Source organism: Gossypium hirsutum, chromosome D05 (genome assembly GCF_007990345.1).
Source record: "Gossypium hirsutum isolate 1008001.06 chromosome D05, Gossypium_hirsutum_v2.1, whole genome shotgun sequence".
Classification (NCBI taxonomy): domain Eukaryota; kingdom Viridiplantae; phylum Streptophyta; class Magnoliopsida; order Malvales; family Malvaceae; genus Gossypium; species Gossypium hirsutum.
The window spans coordinates 45,865,306-45,887,063 of record NC_053441.1 but is presented as its reverse complement, the minus strand read 5'-3'; positions in this window follow the sequence as shown (position 1 = coordinate 45,887,063).

Genomic DNA, 21,758 nt, shown 5'->3' with positions numbered 1-21,758 from the left:
TACCTCACTAAAATTCAAATATCTCAAAATATATAACTCTTTTGCTTGCTCTGTTTCTGTTATTCAAAATAGACTCATTAAGATTTAATTTCATATTTTATTGACTCTCTAATTAAATTTTCACCATTTTTGGTGATTTTTCAAAGTCACACAACTGTTGCTGTCTAAACTGTTTTGTTGTAAAATGTATTCTTTCATAATTTCACTTTTTCACTATTTAAATTCCATTGAATTTTTCACATCTCATTCCAATAATTCATTTCAATTCATATAAAATTCATTCAATTTATCACTATATTCAAAGCAATCCAATTTCACATTTCCAATTTCAAGTCAATCTTCAATTCAATTCCACATATATATTCATCACTCAATTACACTTAGTCAATTTCCCGATGAACACTACGGAATAATAACAGATACACGGTGGAATCAACACATAGCAACCACCTTATAATAAATGATAGCCGGTTCACATAGTAGCCTACACATAGTACTACACATGTGACCATTTTCATTCAATACACGTAGTAGTCTGCACATAGTACTACACACGTGATCGAAGCTATCCGGTACGCATAGTAGCCTACACATAGTACTACACATGCGACCTATCATTCCGGTACACGTAGTAGCCTACACATAGTACTACACACGTGACCTAGCAACTTCACTCGTATCTCTTTCATTCCGAAGGTTCAACCGGGAATTTTCACTTTTTCTTTTACCAATCAATGTCAATTTCTCGTCTTTCTCGATTTATAATGACATATTTAGCTTATATAACATTCACATTATTCAATCCAGTCCAAAAAACATTTTGAAAAATTACATTTTTGCCCCTAAAGTTTCACAAAATTATGATTTAGCCCCTAGGCTCGGAAATTAAACTTTATTTCTTTTTCTTATGTTTTATAACATGCTGAACATTTTTCTCTTCTATAGCAACATCAAATTCTTGCTCTAACATGCACTTATGAACAATAATAATTTTTATCGATTCTGTCGTTTCACTTGTTTTCACTGAAAATCGCTTAGCAAAAATTGTTTAATACAATTTCAAGCTTCATATTCTACCATAAAATATCAAAATAAACATATTTCATCTATAGGTATTTTTCCAAATATAAACCCTAGGTTAAATTATTGCTAGAATAAGCTAAATTAAGCTACCGAGACTTTAAAAACGTAAAAAAATTAAAAACAATGCTTGGAATCACTTACTATAGCGCTTGGAAGCTTGAAAACCCTAACCATGGCTTCCCCCTTGCTGTTTTCATTCGTCATGGAGAAGATGGACAAATTTTTGGCTATTTTGGCCTTTTTAATTCTTTTAATTACTAAATGACCAAAATACCCCCAACTTAAAAATATCCTATTTCACTTATCTATTGTCCATTTTTGTCCAACAAGTTAACCAATGGTCTAATTACCATTTAAGGACCTCCAATTTAAAATTTCATAACAATTGGACACTTCTAACATGTAGAACTCAACTTTTGCGCTTTTTATAATTTAGTGCTTTTTGGCTAAAGTGAGTGGCCAAACGTCGAAATTTTTGAACGAAATTTTTACAAAATCATTCCGTGAAATTGTAGACCATAAAATATAATAAAAAATAAATTTTTCCTTGTCGAATTTGTGGTCCCGAAACCACTGTTCCGACTAGGCCTAAAATCGGGCTGTTACATACGAGGAACGAATCGGGTTGAAATAGGGTTGAAAATATACGTTCTTTACTGAAAATGTTGAAAGGATGCTACTGATTCAATGTCGATTCCAAACCACAATGAAAACGTCCCGACCTCTACATAGTCCACCACGTAAAAAGCTAACAACCACTTTCTCTTAAACTTTTCAGAGAGAATTAAAAACAGTTGCTAGACATTTTAAATTATTAAGTTGGTAACATTAACACACTAAGGGATTATCATCCTTTTATCCTCTTTGATATCACATATTAAAAAGGAAAACCAAGATTATTCCTTATTAATAAAAAAGACAAATGAAAAGTTAGAAAAATGAATTATATTCTTTGCAAAAGAATATTAACTTCCATGTCTTTTATATTTTGATCGAAATTAATTAATATAAATGTTTATATTAATAAATTCGATAATATATATAATTAATATTTTGTATGAATCAAATTCATATATTAATTATATTCTTTCCAAAAGAATATTAATCTCCAGGTCTTTTATATTTGGACCGAAATTAATTATTATAACTGTTTACATTAATTAATTCTGTAAAATATATAAAATTAATATTTTGTATGAATCAAATTCATAATTAATTATATTATTTCCAAAAGAATATTAATTTCCATGCCTTTTATATTTTGATCGAAATTAATTAATATAACTGTTTATATTAATTAATTCAATAATATATATAATTAATATTTTATATGAATAAAATTTATATATTAATTTTATTCTTTCCAAAAGAATATTAATTTTCATGTTTTTTATACTTTGACCGAATTTAATTAATATAACTGTTTATATTAATTAATTCGGTAAAATATATACAATTAATATTTTGTATGAATCAAATTCATATATTAATTATATCTATGTTCTTTATTTGTGTACAACAAGTTTGTACATATAATGTGTTTAATATTTAACAATCAAATTAAAATAATTCAACAATCAAATGTGACAACTAAATACAAATACCAAATGTATTTGGATTCTGTTCGTTTCAACTATAGGGTGTGACCCTCTAGGATCTTGTAACATTGGTAGTAATACTAGAACGTTTCTAACATTACAAGCAATGAGTGACATCTAACAATGTATCATTGCCACCCAAGTTAGAAGAAGTTGTGATTCGACATAACCTTTATGTGATAATCTTTTCATGTATTATATCATTTTATCCTTAATATCTATATTGCACACAAGTAATGAAATAGTCACACTTCTATAGTTTGATATCATATTTCTTGATTTTCTAAGCAAACTAAAATAAACAAATAAGTGTGATATCTCATAACAACTTATTCGAGCATGGGCATGCATTTCTAGTCTCACTCTATTAAGAGGCCTAAGATATTGCTCCCATTATGTAAGAGGGATAAATCCTATCTTGATCAACCATATCCAACTACATGGATTGTGGTATCTCCAACATCAGTCTTTATAGTACAACCTGTTACAGTAGATGTTTTAACTATATCAAAATATATGATTCACGATGTTGGGACAATGATGATCTCAAGTCTGAGGATCATATACATAGTTATCACTATGAGTAATATTGTGACTATTACATAATAATTCAAGAAACAAACTCATAGCGGATCAGTCCAATATGTTGTTCTCTAACACATAGTCATGTATTGATTTTGACATCCCTATGTCAATGTCAATTCTTTGTCATCAATCAACTACACATTAGTCTCAATGCATTATTGTTGTTCAAGCCCATAATAATACTTGACTAAGGAACCTTTTAAGAATAATCATATTTTCTTAGGACTTTATTACAATTTAGTTTATTTATATACACAGAAAAAGAAACTGAAATAATATTTGCAATGCTTTATATTAATAAATAATATAAAACGAGTATGTGATTACAATCATCCCACTAGCACTATGACCAATCAATCATACATCTAATACCGAGTGACTTAGTGTGACAATCATGCTTCACTATGTTAGAGGCTTTATCAGTGGATCAACGATGTTGTCATTTGTTGGTACTCTAGCACGCTACTAACACCCTAGATAGGTCACTCGAGACTCGTACGAAATTGGAGAGGAAGTTGACCTCACAGAAACAAAGTTTCATTAACAATTTTGGCAAAAAGTTCCTAAAACAAGCTGCTTACAAAGTACTTATAGCCTAGGAAGAGCCTAGCTGAATAGTCACAATTGCTCAGCTTAAATGAGCTAATAATGAGCTGAAATAGACTTAATTACTAAGTATAAGCCTTTGAAATCTTCTAAGCCTAGGGAACGACATTGGACAACAACTTAATGTCCTAATTCAGCTGAATAAATGAGTTGATTTCCTAGGCTGGAAGAGTTTAACGTTTTGAACAGCCAATGATTTCAATTAATTTCATTAAATCAGCCTTGGGCAGCTGAATGAGCAGCAGCAGAATTTAGTGACATTTTGGGCACACAAACAGCCCTTGAGTGTGAACATGTATAACCGAATGGACATAGATGTAAATGGCATCTTCCAACAAATGTGAATGCTTTCATGGCTGGTTGGAGAGTGAACGGTCAGCTTGGGAATAGAGGCAGCTATCTCTTTAGCTAAAAGGTCACTTAGGAAACACCAATCATCAGCACACTTAGCATTAATCATCATCCATGCATTCATGCCGTCCATTGTATGTACCTGGAACAATTAAATTCAGAAAATTAAATCATGTTAAGGCACATTTAAATCAGCAGCAACAAGACACATTAAACCTGCACATTAATTCGGCTGGAACTTAAGCAAATTAAAATGATGTAATAAGCTAAGACAAATTAATGGCATGTATTAACTAAGACATATTAAATGCATGCATTGAAATAAAACATATTTAACACATAATTAAAATGTCCAGATTTTGACCCATTAAAATGCTGTAGCTAGTTAACATGTATTAAAATTAACACAAAATTAATTAAGTTCAAATTAAACATATTAATAAGTTGAAATTAAATTAACTAACTTAATTAAACAACTAAATTTATTGCAGCAACTTAAAATGCATGAAATTAAATAAAAGAGAATCAGGCCCAATGAGCTAGCATCTAGTCGAATTGAGCTCCATTAAGCTGGAACGAGCTCGATCAGCTAGCAAAAGATTGTAAATGACGGTTGATAAGCTGAACCAAGGGCGTTCCCGGGGCGTGCCCGTATCATCCCCTCTCTCTTTGAAGTGATTTGTCCTCAAATCGGGCCACTTGCTTGCGACAGAACGTTCATTGGTACAAGGTCCTTAGTTGTCGCATTTGACATAACTGCTCCCAATGACCTGAATATCACTCACAACTTGAAAAGACGATAGATTAGTCACATGCCCTCCCTCTTTAGGGATGAATCATTTCAAAGTGTCATCTACATGATGAAGAAAAGGATTAAGGACACGATGCATTAAAAACTTACAAATGCTTTCCAAATTCTCAATCCAAACTTGAGCAAATAAACCATTTCCGAGTTCAGAGTATAAATGGGTCTTACCTTTTCAAAATGGATCTCCATGATCAGCAGTAAAAAGTACAAAGGAATCAATCTCAAATTGCATCCAAAAGACATGAAAAATTCATTCAATCGGTCATGCATCCAAAGCCTTATTCGGTTAAAACATGCATACTTCATATTATCAAACAGTTCTGATATGCCATCATTACAATCAAATGAATTAACCATTTTACATGTCGTCGTTTTATCACACAATTGCATCAAAGTTAAATTAGACATGCATGTTTTCAAAAAGACATATGTTTCGAATCTCATCAGCACATCCTTGTTCAAGCAAATTAATTTCTCACAACAATTCAACGAACAAACATTTTCATCACGGTCAGGTAAATGAAAAGATTCATTTGATTCATGATCTTGCACAATTAAACCTTGCAATGGATGATTTCCTATTGACTCACCAACAAATTCATCAACATCACATTTTCCGAAAATGAGAGTCTCCTTGCCATCATTCAAAACAAATATATTATCATCAATCAAAGAATGGAAATTATCGAAAACAAAATACAGTACCTTTTCAAAATTCAAGTCATGAGAAAAGTCATCAATACGAGTTGAATGGAGTTGTTTAAGGAATAGAGAAATCTCACCTTGCTTACCGTTAGAGGTGGGAAAATGAGGATCAGTTTTACCTTGTTCAATCAATGCAAACCTTCTCTCCTCGGAAATATAGTGAAAAACAAACTTTTTATTTCTATTAACATGAAATGATGAGGAAACACAAAGACAACTTGCACTTTTCAAAGTGTTGCATTCACAATAATGAAAGAGGATAATGTCACCATGGACGAGGGACATGCTGAAACATTATTCACATATTGAACGTATGAATCGATACCAGGTTCAAAAGCATAAGTTGATCTTACCTTTTCGAGATGAAACATGAATTTCATGTACAGCCACATAAAATGATCAAGGAACGGTTTTAAATTGTAATCAAAATTGTCAAATTTTGTTTCCTTAGTCAAAGACCAAGCATCAAGCAAATTGTTCGTACAAAATTTAGGATGCTTGAATTTCCCACAAAACGAACCAAAATAGCAAATTCTAGGTTTGAACACATGAGTTTAAATACTTATTCCAAAGTGTAACAAAGGTTTCATTTTTGTCATTAAATCAAACATGCCGAACCATGAAGATTTGTGCTTACACAGAATCAAACAATCAAACTTCTTTACATTCATCAAAACAAATTTGCACAAATTCAGGGATTTCTCACAAGGCAATAATTGATTCACAAAATCATCACAATCGAACAATTTAATCACTTTTCGTGAAAACCCATTATCACACAAGATCATATTTTGTGTTTGCCTATCTAATCGAACAACATCAACAAATTTTTCAGCACAAAACAAATCAAGAGAACAACTCCTCTTGCTTCCACTTAGAACGAATTTATCAACCACAAACAAAGAATAGAAATTAACCATATCATAATAAGGAGATCTTTTACAAGCTAAGTCATCGAAAATTTTACTGACAACTTTCAATCCTAATTGCTGTGGCTCGGTTGCTAAAGATTCCTTACCTTTAAGCACTTGTAGTTGGATTTCACCTTTAACCTTACCTTTGTTGGTCAACTGGAATTGCCTCTCATCAGGAAGGTATTGGAGTTGAAATTTATCAATCGGCTTTTTCGAAACTTGAAAAGAAGCAACACGAGGAAAACTCACATTTTGGTTAGTGGAAACATTCCTCACTTGTTCTTGTTCTCTTGCATCTTTGTCACTTATTTCTTTGTCTAACTCGTTTTCAAATCCTCTCTCTTTTACCATAACACTCGTTTCTTTTGCACTCTCGTTTCTTTCTTCAGTCTCACTCTCTTTTTAGTTTTCTTTTCTCGCTCACATGCTTTTTCAATCTCAATCTTTTTTTCCTTTCTTTCACTCTCTTTTTCTTTTTCTTTCATTTTTCTTCTCTCAATTTCACTCCACATTCGCTCATTTTCCCTTATTAACATCTAGTGCCTCTCTTTTCTTTTTATTTCTTTTTCTCGCTTTCTTTTATTACAAGATTAAGATAAAATCAAAGAATCAGAATGAGATGATTTCCGTCGGGTATGAATGGAATGATTTACATACAAATCACGTTCACCCCTTCGAATGGACTCCTTTGTGGATCAATACTTTGAGGCACTTGAAGTGGAATTTCTTCGTTCTCGTTTGTCACCTTGAAAGGTTTCAAATTCGTAAATCGCCTCATTTCGTTTCAAATTCCTTGATGAATAAGAGTCACGATAAGAATTTCTTCTCGAACATTTTTTGGATGTTCATTTCCTTGGCACTTTCATTTTTTCCCTTTCACATGGATTAGTTTGCTCTCGTTGGGTTCTAGCTCGATGATCTAGCTTTTCTCAAATTGGCTCAATTTTTTGGTCAAGCATGCACTCTATCTCTTTCAAAAAATATTGAAATTCAAATGCTGAATACTCTTCTAGAGACATGATTAACTTATGAAAAGTAAAATTGATGAAAACACAACAGAAAGTAAATTCCTCGCCACAAAACCTCACGTTTCACTCACAAGAAAAATTTGATGGCACTCACACTCGTGTTTGCACTCGTTAAATGGCTTTTTCTACAGTCGAATGCTCTCTCAACACTCGTGCCTTTTACCGCTCACTCTTTCTCTCATAACTTCGTATTTTGTCTCGTTAGACCTATATTGCGGCTTTGGGGTTAGTTTCAAAAGGGTTACAAGGGTTGTAACATAAAAAGGTGAGAGGTTGGCTGATCAAAGAAAATTTTGGTTTCTGGTTTCAAGTGTGGCGTTGGGGTAGAAAGTGATGGCAAACGATAGAAATTTTCAAATTTGCTGGATCGGGAGTACAAAAATGAATGTATAACTTCCAACACTTCTTTTTTTTCTAATAATAACTTGTTGAATACAATATGAATTGCTTGAATACAAAATAATAATTTTTTTGAATATTTTTTGAATTTTTTTAATTACTTACTCCGAAACTACGTCGAACGTAGGTACTCCTCATTTTAATAGCTCTAATACCAAATGATGTGAACCAGCTCGGTGATGTTGAGTCGAGTCACCTAAGTTGCCTGATCATCTCGAGAAAGTATTGTTCAATTTTTAAGATATTTTTAGATTTGGCTAAGTCTATGATATACGATGGAATAAGGCTCAAAATGGATATAGAATGATAAGGTATAGACGGTTATCAAAAATGAAAATAGGGATGATAAGTGGATGGCTCGGTTTAACAAACAAGATAGTGAGATAGAAATAGTAAATGGAAATGGGAAACAAGTGAACTTAACCGTCAAGAACAATTCAACACTATAAGAGTGTCACCCCGATTCTTATATTCTTTAAGGTGGAAAGATGGTTCAGTAGAAGGTAGTTGAACGCCACTCCAAAGGCTGGTGATAAGTTCAGAAACAAGTTCAGGTTAACGCCACTAGCACACTAGATAAGTCACTCGAGACTCGTATGAAATTGGAGAGGAAGTTAACATCACAGAAACAAAGTTTCATTATCAAATTTGGAAAAAAGTTCCTAAAACAAGCTGATTACAAAGTATTTATAGCCTAGGAAGAGCCTAGCTGAATAGTTACAATTGCTCAGCTTAAATGAGCTAATAATGAGTTGAAATAGACTTAATTACTGAGTATAAGCCTTTTAAATCTTCTAAGCCTAGGAAACAACATTGGACAAAAACTTAATGTCCTAATTCAGCTGAATAAATGAGTTGATTTCTTAGGCTAGAAGAGTTCAACATTTTTAACAGCCAATGATTTCAATTAGCTTCATTAAATCAACCTTGGGCAGCTGAATGAGCAGCAGCAAAATTTAGTGTCATTTTGGGCACACAAAAAACCCTTGAGTGTGAACATGTATAACCGAATGGACACAAATTTGAATGGCATCTTCCAACAAATGTGAATGCTTTCATCGCTGGTTGGAAAGTGGACGATCAGCTTGGGAATAGAGGCAGCTATCTCTTTGGCTAAAAGGTCACTTAGGAAACACCAATCATCAGCACACTTAGGATTAATCATCATCCATGCATTCATGTCGTCCATTGTATGTACCTGGAACAATTAAATTCAGAAAATTAAATCATGTTAAGGCACGTTTAAATCAGCAGCAGCAAGACACATTAAACCTGCACATTAATTCAGCTGGAACTTAAGCAAATTAAAATGATGTAATAAGCTAAGACAAATTAATGGCATGTATTAACTAAGACATATTAAATGCATGCATTGAAATAAAACATATTTAACACATAATTAAAATGTCCAAATTTTGGCACATTAAAATGCTGTAGCTAGTTAACATGTATTAAAATTAACACAAAATTAATTAAGTTCAAATTAAACATATTAATAAGTTGAAATTAAATTAACTAACTTAATTAAAGAACTAAATTTATTGCAGCAACTTAAAATGCATGAAATTAAATAAAAGAGAATCAGGCCCAATGAGCTAGCATCTAGCCGAATTGAGCTCCATTGAGCTGGAAAGAGCTCGATCAACTAGCAAAAGATTGTAAATGACGGTTGATGAGCTGAACCAAGGGTATTCTCGGGGCATGCTCGTATCACATCATGTATTGTAATACGAAATCCATATCTCTCAGATACATGAGGTTTTCTAAAGATCTTCGCAGTGGTTGTGTTTCGAAAACAATTTATTGTTCCCCAACAACTTGTGGAACCTATTTTTGTTCAATCTCTGGTTCAATGATCTATTGTTATTATCGAATTTATCCAAGTTCTATTCTTTTACCACTTCTGTTTTCATAGACAAACTCTCTTTCAAGGAAGACTCTTGTTCAAGCAACAAACACTTTGTTCTTAATAGGATTGAAGAAATAATATCCTTTAGTTTCTTTAGGATATCCCACAAAGATGCACTTTTGATCTCTGGGTTTTAGTGTAGTAGATGTCTGACATTTAACATAAGCTTCACAACCCCAAATCTTCATGAAAGACATACTAGGACATTTCCCAGTCCACATCTCATATAGTGTCTTTTGAATCAATTAGATGGAACATGATTTAGTATGAAAGCAGTTGTTTTAAGTGCATGTCCCCAAAAAGAGGTAGAAAGATCAACACGAATCATCATTGATCGAACCATGTCTAGAAGTGTTAGATTTCTCCTTTCAGAAACTCCATTCCATTGTGGAGTACCAGGAGGTGTAAGTTGTGAGAGAATCCCACATTCTTTCAAAAAACTCATCAAACTCTTAGCTTAAGTATTATCCTCCTCAATCTGATCAAAGTACCTTAATTCTTTTACCTAGTTGGTTTTGTACTTCATTTTTAAATTCCTTGAACTTTTCAAGGGCTTCAGATTTATGGCGCATAAGATAAATATATCCATATCTGATGAAGTCATCAGTGAAAGTAATGAAGTATTGAAAACCTCCACTGGCTTGTGTGTTCATTGGTCCGCATACATCATTATGTATTAAGCCCAATAAATCACTAGCTCACTCATTTTTACTATTAAAATGAGTTTCAGTCATTTACCCAATAAAGAAGACTCACATATATCCAATTATTCGAAAACAAAAGAATCCAAAATCCCATCTTTATGGAGCTTTGACTCACTTATATGGTCCAAATGAAAATGCCAAAGATAAGTTTAATAAGAGTAATTTATTTTTGATCTTTTAGTATTTATGTTATAAATGGGTCTATCTTGATATAAAATGTAAAGGCCATTTAATAATTGTGTCGAACTATAGAAAACAGTATTGAGATAAATTAAACAACATTTATTCTTAATAATTATCTCCAAACCGATTTTGTCTAAACAAGAAATTGAGAAAATGTTTCTAGTTAAATTAGGCACAAAATAACAATCCTTCAAAATTAAATCAAGTCCACTAGGAAATGATAAAATATGTGTTTCTACAGCTAATGCAACAACTCTTGCTCTATTACCAACTCGCAGGTCCACATCTCCTTTAACAAGATTCCTACTCCTTTGTAGTCCCTGTACATAGGTACAAATATGATAACCACATCCGGTATCACAGCCACCTCCTCATCCTTAATAGTCTTTAATACCATACGCTTAGCAACACAATCCAAACTTGCATGATGTTTAACCAACCAATCCATCCCCAAGATTAGGTCGAATTCACCAAACAGTAGTTCCATCAAATCTGCTAGAAATATAACTCCTTGAACCTCTAGGGGCACATCTCTGAACAACTTGTCTACTCTTACTGGTTGTCCCAGTGGACTTAACATAGTCATCTCATTAACAGTACACTCACACATGATACCCAAGTTGCCAGACACAGTGCACATAATGTATGAATGTGTAGACCCTATATCAATTAAAGTAGTGTAAGGTACATTATGAATTAGGAACATACCAGTTATAACATCTGAAGCGTCACCATCCTCTCGACGACGAGCAGCATAAACCAGTGCTGGCTGCCTCGCCTCACTGTTACCAACACCTCTGCCTAATGTTCCATGACCTCGTCCTACACCATTTCCACCTCTAACCTGTCCATGGCCTCTCGATGGCTGCTAACTACCTCTCACCAGCTGAACAAAACCCTGACATGTAGCTTGCATCTGAGTAGGCCTCTGGGGACAATCCTTAACTTGATGCTCCTTAGACCCATATCTAAAACATGCCCCAATCTTCTTCCAACACTCACCCAAATGATGTCACATACAGTCAGGAAAAGGCTGTAGTCTAGCAACCCCTGCTCGGATTGGCCCATCAAACCTGGCCTTCTTTTTAGGCCTTCTAGAAGAACTTGAGGGCTCTGAATCCCTCCTATACTAGCCCTTATCTTTCTCACAGTTTTGGCGCTCAGAGTGCTTCACATCCTCGGTGATTTTTGTCTTCTCAATTAGGGCAGCAAAATCTCGCTCCCTCTGCGGAGCTATCAAGACTCGCAACTCATCGCGGAGGCCGTCCTCAAATTACACACGTCGTTCATACTTAGTTTCCACTATCCCACTGCATAGCGACTCAGTCGCAGGAACTCTACCTCATATTCTGCCACAGTCTTATTCCCCTAGGTCAAGCTCAAAATTCCTTTCTTCAGGTGCCCACATAACTTGCGCTCACATACTTTCCTTAAAAAGCTGACTTCAAGAAATCCCATGTGAACTGATCGACTTAAGTACCTTCTCTCACGGTAAGCCACCACTCATAGGCCTCATCTCGTAGTAAAGACACTGCACCTTTTAGCTTTTGCTCAGAAGTGCAGTCGAGATCATCCATTATTGTTTCCGAGGCTTCCAACTAGTATTCAACCACATTAGGGGCTACTCCAGAAATACCCCTAAAAATTTCTGCTCCATTCAACCGCAGTCGTTCTGAAATTGACCCACAGCCCACAGCACCTGTACTGGTCCCTACGACCCTTTCCAGAATACAGAGCATAGCTTGGGATAGTGCATCATCCCCAGCCGTTCAATCGAATGATCCTGTCTCAGTCACCGGTGAATCTGGTGCTTCCCTAGCCCCAACATTAGGCATGTGGCCCGATGCCGAAGACCCAGCCCTAGCACTCCCTCAGCCTCTACCACGACCTCAAGTACCCCTTCCGCGAGTACCTCTAGTGCTCATATCGAATAACGTATAATCTGTTTATGCATTAGTTAGTAGTTCTAGTAATTATTAACAGATGTCTTATGAGAAGCAAGAATCAGAGTTTGTTTTAATAATTCAAGAGTCTACCTATAGTTTTTGTTTTCCTACAGTCTTAGTTTTCCCTAATTTAAGAGTTTCAGTACAGTGCTACTATCTATAGTAATCTTTCAATGAATTTCAGTTCAAGTAGTCTATAATATATAAAAACTTACAGATTCGACGCTGGAGACTCGGTGTGCCACACTTTTAACCTTCAAAAATAATTCAAGATAGTTTTCCAAAAATTCCAGATATTTTCAAACCTATTCCACAGTCGAGTTTTGCAACTTGGCTCTGATACCACAAAATATAACACCCCAAACTCGACCTATACGTTATGGTCGAATCTGATGTGTCACATCAAAGTGTCATTCAAAAATTTAAACTCATTGGTAAAAAAAATTTTCCTTTTTGCTTCTGAGTGGTAAACCCCCTTTTATTATTAAGTAGCAAATCAATTAATCGAAACATCTGTCTTGTTATCTGACATTAATTTAATCAATCAGTCTAAAATCGCGAAAGCTTTTTGAATCCTACTGTTTAAAACTCGTGTATTTGAAAACGGTAATTATTTTAAAATTCGTCTATTCCTAACCTAGCAGTTTAAAATAGAAAAGCAAAAGCCCAATTAAAAATTTAAACCAACTTAAAGGCCTTTTTAAAAAAACAAAACCCAACTAATAATTTAAATTAAAATAGAAGCAAATATGAAAAGTAGTGATTGTGTGGCCATCTCTGAGTCCCTCTCAGCAGCAAATCACCTATGGCTGAGAATTACCTGCACAGTTAAAGGACAGGGTGAGTTTACGAAACTCAGTGTGTAATCCCCTTCTAGACAATTACTATACAGCATGCAGAATCAGTCTGGGCCTGAGCCCTATATAGTATCAGTACAGTGTGGGCCTTAGCCCATTACAGTAACAGTGTGTGGGCCTTATCCCAATACAATAACAGTGGGGGCCTTAGCCCAATACAGTAATCAATGCAATGCAGTAATGCAACCCATTCCAACCCAACCAACACACCACTCTGTACCACCAACACACCATGTGGGGATAAAATTGACCCACCCAACCAACACACCAATATCGCAGCAAAGCTGCCAGTAATAGTGACGCACCAAAGCTGCCAGTAACAGTAACGCAGTAAAGCTGCAAGTAACAGTATACGTGGCAAAGCCACTAGTACAGTATACTTCCCTTATATTAGAATCCTAACCCCATGCAGTATGTTATATCATCAATCATACGTGTATGTAGTATATCATACTCAGTAACAGTCATATAAATAACATAGAACAAATCAGTCATACACTCATTTCAAATCCTAGAGGTATAAAAGTCATTTTACCCTATAAGGGTATTTTAGTCATTTTACCATTTGAGGATATTTCAGTCATTTTACCCTTCAAGGGTATTTCGATCATTTTACCCTTCGGGGGTATATCAGTTATTTTACCCTTCGAGTGTATTTTGATCATTTTACTCTTCAAGGGTATTTCGGTCATTTTACCCTTCGGGGGTATTTTAGTCATTTTACCCTTCAGTGGTATTTCGGTCATTTTACCCTTCAGGGGTCTTTCAGTCATTTGCCCATGAATTGCAAGTTCGGCTTGCCACTTGAGCGATCGCACGCCCGTGTGGTCTCAAACACCGTGTTTACGGCTTTTTGGCTTGTCACCGATCTACAGTTACAGTAGGTGATTACACATTTGTTTGTGAAAACGTACTAAAATCCACGAACACCCAAAATCTGGATTCATACAAGTTTTCTATTAGTCACTAACAATAGGGTTAACCTCCTTCTTTTACATCCTTAACCAAAATTAAACTAATACTTGCCTCGACTGACAAAAGTGGCTTAGCCCACTTTTACAACCGATGAAGATTGACTTCACTCTTTTTGACAGATATCTGCAATACAACAAACTTCATTAAATAGTATTGTTTAGTCATGTGATTGAAATCTACACATGATCATTTATATAACCATAGGAACATTCGGCCTACACTTACAAGATGACTAGCCTACTTACATTGATCGAGGGATGAGAGAGTGGTTTCGACGACTAACAATGCTTACACTGCACCACTCCTCGAGGAAAACTCTAAAACCACAATAAGCAGCACATCGAGAGAAAAGCATCAGTAGTCAGTAATCAAAGATTACAAAAGAAGGTATTCGGTTTTAGGAAAAGAGAAAGAAATGAACAAAGTGAAAAGTATAACACTTACCGGTAGTCGACAACACTTGTAGCACTAGAATGAAGAGGAGAAGAAGAGAAGAGATGAGTAGAGAAGAGAAAAGAAAAAGAGAGAAAGAGAGATGAGAGGATTCGACACAAGAGGAGAAGGAAAGAGAGAAGAATAGAGCAGAAAAGAAAAGTGAGCAACCCGAAAGGTACTTCCCAAAACTTAGCAAAAACCGGCACCAAAAGCTAACAGGAGAACACGAAACTGACCCAAAATCAAAAATCTTTAGTAGCTAAAGACTAATTTCGGCAGATGCTACCCCAAGAAATTCTTCCAAATACCGAAAATTCCTTAATTTTCTCCTAAAAATCCTCCCCTTATCCCTCGATTTCCTCTACCCAATCACAATCCCACTATTCTCTCAATGACTCACTTTTACGTTCAAATTCCATAGCATTTCAGCCAAACTCTACCACCTCACTACATAGGTGATAAAAATAAACATTCCACAGTGCAGCACAGGACTCGAACCTCAGACCTTAAAAGTACTTCACATGCCACCTACCACTGGACCATTAGGCTCTTTTTGTCATAAAACAAGCACTAAAATTTATAAAACCTATGTACCAGTGTCTAGATTCATTTAAGGGAAAAACTAAAAATTCTGCCAAGGCCTAGACTAGAACCCAAGCTCCTCAAACACTTCCAAACACACTCAAGTTACTTAACTACTGAAGCAAACAAGAAATTGTGACAAATCATGCAAAAATTAAAGACTTAAATTTTGGGGCATTACAGTGGTTCAGCTATTGAGGTGCAATTCTTTGATGGTGTTGCGAAAAACAAGTAGGGAAGAGGGTTCATTCACTTTTAATTCAAAGAGAGAAGAAAAAGAGAAAAGAGAAGAAAATTGGTAGAAGAGAAGGTGACTTGTGGTGGTTGCGGCTGTGGACATGGTGGCTCACGGCAGTGCACAGTGGAAGAGGAGAGGGGAAACAGAAAGAAAAAGAGAGGGAATATTGGTTTCAAATGGTGGTGAGGCGGTGGTGCAAATAAACTCACGGTGGTGGAAAAAAAGGGTGGTGGTTGTGGTGGCTAGAAAGAAAGAAAAGAATAGTGGAGAGGAGAGGAGAGAAAGAAGAAAAAGAAGAGAGTGATGGAAAATGGGGTGTATGGCCGGTGTTTTGGTGGTCAACACAAGCACTTTTGGTAAGGATGAAGTATGGGAAAGATGATGGAACATGGGAGCAATAAAGGGGGATATGTTTCTCTTAAAAAGGCAAGTTTGATTTGATAATGGAAGAAAAGACTCCTCCATATATGCAAACATAGGTGGACGGCAAGGCTAGCTAGCATATGCTAAAAATGTTTAAAAATTAAATAAAAAAATATGTACACATAGAGATTCGAATTAGGGACCTCAAAGTTAGCTAAGAGGCTTCCTACCACTCAGCCACAACACTTCCTTATTTTTAAATTGCGAGATTATTTTTAAAACATGAGAGCTGACAAATTCACCCTTTTAACTACATTAAATTAATTAAGAAAATAGGATCTGACAAATACAAGAATTTTTGTAACACCCCTTACCCGAGACCGTTTCCGGAGTCGAGCTCGAGGCATTACTTTACATAACTTAAAAATTCGGCGAATAAATTTTTACTTTTGAAATTAATTTCACTATTCACAACAAAGCTATCCACCTACGCAGCAGTTACTAAATTAGTTATAACTCGAGCTACAAAATTTGAAATTTAAATTCGTAAATTTTCCCTGAAACTAGACTCATATTTATTCTGTAATAAATGGGTCATCGAAGAAGCTATCATAGAAAACCCCTGTACAAATCTCCGATAATAGCTAGCTAAACCCATGAAACATCTAACTTCAGATACATTCTTCGGTGGACTCCAATTGACAATAGCTGAGATTTTACACGGATCTACCCTAATGCCTTCTACAGATACAATATGTCTGAGAAAACCCACCTCTCGAAGCCAAAATTCACATTTACTGAATTTAGCATAAAGCTTCTTTTCACGCAGAGTTTGTAGCACTATTCTCAAATGTTCTGCATGCTCATTTTCATCTCGAGAATAGACTAAAATATCATCAATGAAAACTACTACAAACTTGTCTAAATAAGGTCTAAATATCCAGTTCATCAAATCCATAAATACTGCAGGTGCATTAGTCAGCCCAAACGGCATAACCAGAAACTCATAATGCCCATACCTGGTTCTGAAAGCTATCTTTCGCACATCTGGCTCTTTTACTCGTAACTAGTAATAACTCGATCAGAGATCAATCTTCGAGAATACTGTGGCACCTTTCAGCTGATCAAATAAGTCATCAATTCAATGCAACAGGTAATTATTCTTTATAGTTACCTTATTGAGCTGCCGATAGTCGATACACAATCTTAAAGACCCATCTTTCTTTTTCACAAACAAAATTGGAGCACCCCAGGGTGAATGACTCGGATGAACGAAACCTCTATTAACAAGTTCCTGTAATTACGTCTTTAACTCTTTTAATTCTGTAGGAGCCATACGATACAGAGCTACAAAAATTGGGGTAGTTCCTGGATTCAGATCTATAGAGAATTACACTTCTCTTTCTGGTGGCAACCCCGGTAATTCCTCTGAAACACATCAGAAAATTCACATACAACTGGCACTGCATGTATCTTGGACTCAGATACCTTAGTATCCAACACATATGCCAAATAAACATCATACCCTTTTCTGACACACCTCTGAGCTGTCATCACTGAAATCACATCAGATAATTCCTCTGTCTAATCAGATTTAACCCGAAGTAATTCTTCATTCTGGCACTTCAGCACAATATATTTCTGTTTACAGTTTACTATTGCATCATGCTGAGTTAACCAATCCATGCCCAATATCACATCAAACTCATCGAAAGGCAATAACATCAAGTCAACCGGAAAACAAATACCTTTTACCATCAGTGCACAATTTTTACAAACTTTATCCACCACCACAAACTGGCCCAGGGGGTTCGAGACTTTAACCATAAATTCAGTAGGTTCAACAAACAAATTTTTAACAAATACTAATTTTGTGAATATGTATGAATGTGTAGAGCCAGGATCAATTAATGCAATAACATTAGTATCATAGAGAGAAAATGTACCGGTAATTACATCAGGGGAGGATGCCTCTTCACGAGCACAAATAGCATATGTTTTTGCGAGTGCTCTAACATCTGATCTAACTACTGAGTCTCTGGACAAACCCCTGTTATTCGCTCCAACTCCTGGGTTTCTCTATCGTCTACCTCTGGTAGAAACATTTCCTGATCTCGCACTGGGTATAACTTCTCTCTTAGCTTTCCAGGACAATCCCGAATAAAGTGATCTGGTGCACCACATCTAAAACAAACATTTTCACTTGCTCTGCACTCTCCGGGATGGCATCTACCACATTGAGTACATTCTGGCCTAGAAGGTTGAGTACTGCCCGTACTTGCAACTGTAGTGGTTTGCGCTCTAGAACCCTCAAATCTTCTGCCTCTACTTCAGCTAGAATATCTGGCTGAAAAATTTGATCCACTGGAGAGCTCTCTAGGCCTCTTAGACGTAGACTAAAATGATTTACTCATTTGCCTCTTTTTTGTATCTTGCACTTCAACTTCAGCTTTGGCCTTCTCTTTTTCTTTTAACAAATCTTCTACTTTACAGGCTCTTTCCACCAGAACAACAAACTCTCTGATTTCCAATACACCCACTGATAGTCGGATGTCATCATTAAGCCCATCTTTAAATCTCTTGCACATGTTAGTTTCGGTGGACACAAATTTCAGGCATATTTACTAAGTCTGACAAATTCACGTTCATATTCAGTCACGTTCATCTTACCTTGTTTTAGCTCAAGAAACTCCTTCCTTTTCTGATCTATAAATCTCTGGCTGATATACTTCTTACGGAACTCCTCCTAAAAGAAATCCCAGGTAACCTTCTCACTCGGTACCATTGACACGAGAGTCTTTCACCAGTGATAGGCTGAATCTCGGAAAAGTGAAACAACACACTTCATACATTCTTCAGGTGTACAAGATAATTATTCATAAACTCATATAGTATTTTTTAGCCAAAATTCAGCTTTCTCGGCATCATCGTCTTTGGTAGCCTGAAACTCTTCATCCCCTTGTTTCCGAATCTTATCAACTGAAGGTCTCTCTCTGATAACTATACCTGCAGCTGGGGAAGCTACGTGGGGAACCTGAGAATCATGAGGGGCTGGAGGTCTCACAGCCGAATTCGTACGAACGAACTCGGCAAACCAATCATTCATAGCTTGGAAGAAGGCTTCTCTAGCTCCTCCTCCTTGACTAACTTATATGAGCCTTTCACTAACATTAACATCTGGTGCCACCATCCCTTCTGCGAGAGCGGGTGCATTACTCTCTACTTCATCAGTGTCAACTTGTTCGGGATCCATAACTATAAAAGAAAACATTTTAAAATCGTCAAGAGTCGTCACACTATCAAAATATAAGTATGGCATGTATAGGTAGACTCTTATTCATACTGAGTATTCCCAGAACCGACTAACCAACTCTGATACCAAAAAAATGTAAGACCCCTTACCCGAGACCGTTGTTGGAGTAGAGCTCGAGGCATTACTTAACTTAAAAATTCGGGGCATAAAATTTTACTTTTGAAAATTAATTTCACTATTCACAATAAAGCTGTCCACTTGCGCAGTAGTTACTAATTTAGTTATAAATCGAGCTACGAAGTTCAAAATTTAAATCCGTAAATTTTCCCTGAAACTAGACTCATATGTATTTTTACCATAAAATTTTCAGAATTTTTGGTTTAGCCAATTAGTACAGTTTATTAGTTCAAGTCTCCCCTGTTTCACCACTCGACTATCCTGAACTCTTGTCACTAAAAATAAGCTTTCTCATTGTAGGATTTTCATATGGTGTTCTCACTTATTTTTACAGAAAATATACTCAATAAGGAATCTATAAATATAAACTAAAACTCATAACCATTTTTGTACAATATTTAATTATTTTCTAAACTTAAAACAGAGGACTCCAAAAATAATTCTAACCCTGTCTCCCTAAAATTCATATATCTTAAAATATAAAATTCATTTTGCTATACCATTATTTTTATATGAAATTAGACTCAATAAGCTTTAATTACATATATCATTCACTTTCTAATTCATTTTATACTATCCTAGGTGATTTTTCAAAGTCACGTCACTGTTGCTTCTGAAAATCTATTTCTTTGCAAATTTTACTCTTTCATGATTTCTATGCATGATTTATCACCTAAACATTTGTAACAACAAACACCTTCATACTTAGCCATTTTAACAACCATTCATCATCAAATACTTACATATCATTCTTTAGCAAAATCATAAATACAAACATTCAAAATAACTAAGTCCCTATACATGCCATAACCCAAACATGGTTCATCATAAAATACCGAGTTGTTGTCGTTGATAGTGTGGACGATCTCTGACGTCTTTAAGTTCCCGAAAGTAGCTTTACAATACTATAAGAGAAAGAAAAATAAAAGAAGTAAGCATAAGCTTAGTAAGTTTACTACCAAATAAATAACAACATTTAACACAAATAATTAAATTCAAATGCCAAGATCTCTAGTTTACTCTTTATTTAATCTTATTCTCGTTCTCTTGCTGGTTTCCTTAGTTAACTCATGATCGTAACTTATTCTTCTCCTACTGAAACATTGAGTATCAATTGATAATATAGTAAGTTCTTAACTCTTATAACTCATCTGAGCTTGCCATTTATGCTTTGAAATGAACTTTCATTAACATGATTCGTTTACTTGCCCGTTGAGCCACGTTGGAATAATAAGGATACTTGGGTCTTTTCTGATAATAACATGCCAAAGCCATGTCCCAGACATGGTCTTACATGGGATGTTCTCATATCGGTGCTCATGCCATGTCCCAGACATGGTCTTACGGGGGACCTCTCATCTCGGTGCCAACGCCGTGTCCCAGCCATGGTCTTACATGGGACCTCTCATCTTAGTGCAAACGCCATGTCCCAGGCATGGTCTTACATGGGACCTCTCATCTTGGTGCCAACACCATGTCCCATACATGGTCTTACATGGGACCTCTTTACCCAAATTTCATGACATTTGTATCCGATACATTCCTCAAGTTTCAACGGGGCTTTTTAACACTGATTCCCTGTCATCTCATACTTGAGTCAACATTAAATAAATTCATAAAATAAATGCATAATTGCTGGAAAATAACAATATTAATAATAATTATTGAAATATTGTATTTATTTACCGTAAACTTACCTCGGTACAAAATATAGCCAAATTCACCAACTTAGCCTTCAACTTTATTTTTTCCTTTGTCTAACCTCAAGTTTCGTTAAGCTTGAAAACCCTAACTATGGCTTCTCCCCTTGCTAAATTCGGCCTAATGGAGAAGATGATCAAAAAATGGCTTTTAATTTTTTTGAATTCATTTTAATAACTAATTGACTAAAATACCCTTAATGAAAAACTTTGAAAACATACCTAACCATGTTCATTTTTGTCCACCAACTTAACCAATAGTCTAATTACCATATAACGACCTCCAATTTAAAATTTCATAACAATTGAACACCTCTAACATGTAGAACTCAACTTTTGCACTTTTTACAATTTAGTCC